We start from the raw sequence: 2,566 nt of genomic DNA, 5'->3' as shown, positions 1-2,566 counted from the left end.
TTTTCATCATCTGTTTTATTATATTCTATATTAAAAAAAAAAAAAAAAAATTTCTCTTTCAACATCGCGGAACAAAATTTCTTTTTCAATATTTTCTTTATCTCCTCATCATCTATATCTCATCGTATTTACTAGAATCTCATCTCATCGTCACACTCTCGTAATTTCGAAAACGACCATCAACAACGTTTATTTGTATCCAAATATCCATTTCTTGCTAAATCCAATATCCTGTAACGCGCGCAATAAATCTAATCCTATAAATCCAATATTATTTCCCTCAAAGTCGAGGTTTGCACGCGGCAATAACAAACTTCACAGTTTAACACCGCGCGCGCGAGAAGGATCGAGAAATGATGATTTTTACGGGCACGTCCAGTGGAAATACGGCTAATGGAATCCACGATGCTATTCTATGGGATCTTGGAATCGGCATCGGGGTAAACACGTTTCGCTGGACCACTGTGTACACACGAGGAACGGCTACATCTCAGGATTGTGCGTAAATAAATTGTCCGTAACTCGCCTCTACAACGTCTACACCGGACCGATATTCGCCTATTATCCTTTCCGGTGTTTCCACGAAAGCCTTTCCTGCGATTTCAATGCGCGGATCTAGGCACCGAGAAATTCTTTATTGCCGTTTCGAAGTCATTAACTCTCCGTTACGCAAATCATTTATTATTTTCAGCGATTTTTTTTTATTTTTATCTTTTTTTTTTTTTAATCTTTTTTTATTTTTTTTTTTTTTTTTTCTCTTTTTTCTCTTTTTTTTTTTTCTTTTTTTTTTTTTAATCTTTTTTTATTTTTTTTTTTTTTTTTTTTCTTTTTTCCCTTTTTTTTTTTTCTTTTTTTTTTTTTAATCTTTTTTTATTTTTTTTTTTTATTTTTCTCTATTTTCTCATTTTTTATTTTCTATTTTTTTTTTTTATTTTTTTCGTCTTGCAGAGAGTGGCTCTCGAAGCCACGGGGGGATTGATTTACGATGGATTTGAAAGATTTTTAATTCGTTTCGCGATAAACGATATGGAAATGAAATAAATTCCTCGGATGATTGTTGTGAATATTTCGAGACGTAATCGAGGGAATACATCGAATCGGTGAAATATTATTAAAATTTATTAATTTTCAAAGTAATGGGGACTTCGAGGTAGAGATAATGTAAATTTCTTCGAGGAAAGATATGCGTATATCTAATAGAAATTTTATTTCTAATTTAAATATGACGTATTCAAATTCTGCTGATATCGTTGAATCTACATAATCTTATTAGTTAGCGGGACACAAATTGCAAATTTTTGAGTAAAGAAACGTTAGTCAAGAACGATCCCTTATTAACTTGAATACATTTATTTAACTACAAAGATAAAAAAAAACGATCTTTTAAAATGAAATGATCAGTGAACAAAGAAGAAGAAGAGGAAGAAGATGAAATATAATTTTATTTAAATGGCCAATATCTTTACATTTTATTACATTTCGAGCCATAAATAAACATATTATACAACGAAATTACGCGCAATAATAAACTTCCCTCTTCGTTTAAATACTCGGAAACACACCGTCCACTTTCGATCAATAATCTCTTAATCGAGTCGATCCGTCAAACGTATCTGAAACACACCTGTCCCTCGATACGTTCGATCTAATCCCGCCAACGCGTATCGTCCCACAATATAATACCAACAAGAGAAAATGTTCCCCGCGATGTGGACACACGGGGATCGGGCAGGAAACGCGGTTAATGGAACCTCTATTAATGTTCGACGTTGGATCTCTTCTTGCGAGACAGCCAGATATATATATATATATATATATGTGTACGGATAACGCATCTCGTGCGGGATAGGATCGTAGAGATTTTCCCTGAAACCCGTTTCCTGACCTCGTGTGCACAGGCTTGTATCCTACGACAATCCTGCCTACGCTCTCAGAGCATACCTCTGTCCTCGTTTTCGTGAGTGGACACCGCTTCCTCGATGCTTAACTAGGAGGAGGAGGAGGAGGAGGAGGAGGAACACCCTCGATCTCTTATCTGAAATGCTAACGCGATCCGGGCCCGATTCTCCTTACCAATTAGATCCGTTTGCACAACGGAGATATATATCGAGATTTTGTCGAGGATCGTTTCGTTTGAGATCGTATGAGCGATTGTGCGAAGTGAAGTTTGATTTTGATAACTTCAGATGATGGAGATAACGGTTGATTTAATTTTTTAGTTTTGTGTATGATGAAGTAATTGTTTATAGTTTTTAATCAAAAGAGAAAATTAATATAGAGGATGAATTTTGTAATCTTGTTGTTAATATTTCTTTTTTTTGTTTCAGTTTCTCGTGGGAGTGTAAAAAATGAAAAATTGAAAATTGTATCGAGGGAATGATTGGGCATTGGGTGTCTCTTATTATTCCAATAATTTTTTGAATAATTTCGACGAATTGCTATGGTTAACAGTTGAAGGGAATCTAAAATTCTGAAGGAAGAACCAATCGAGGACGTGCAAATGGCAATTGCCGACCGTTAAGACAGGTAATCGAGAATTTTATGACGAGCGTGAAATTTAGCAAGT

The 2,566-nt window shown here is 34.8% G+C and overlaps 1 protein-coding gene and 1 long non-coding RNA gene across 2 annotated transcripts in view; one reads left to right on the top strand and one right to left on the bottom strand.

Annotated features, from left to right (window-relative positions):
- LOC102676258 (transcription factor AP-2-epsilon) overlaps positions 1-2,566 on the bottom strand; it is an 87,972-nt gene that overhangs the window by 82,740 nt on the left and 2,666 nt on the right. The gene's annotated exons all lie outside the window — the stretch shown is intronic.
- LOC116185280 overlaps positions 2,389-2,566 on the top strand; it is a 12,819-nt gene continuing 12,641 nt past the window's right edge. The window contains exon 1 of the long non-coding RNA XR_004150092.1: positions 2,389-2,526. This is a non-coding gene — a long non-coding RNA (uncharacterized LOC116185280). The remainder of the gene's footprint in view (positions 2,527-2,566) is intronic.

The sequence above is a fragment of the Apis dorsata genome, unplaced genomic scaffold, assembly GCF_000469605.1.
Source record: "Apis dorsata unplaced genomic scaffold, Apis dorsata 1.3 scaffold_12, whole genome shotgun sequence".
Taxonomy (NCBI): domain Eukaryota; kingdom Metazoa; phylum Arthropoda; class Insecta; order Hymenoptera; family Apidae; genus Apis; species Apis dorsata.
Note: the sequence above shows the minus strand (reverse complement) of the source record. Positions and strands in the feature narration are given on the sequence as shown.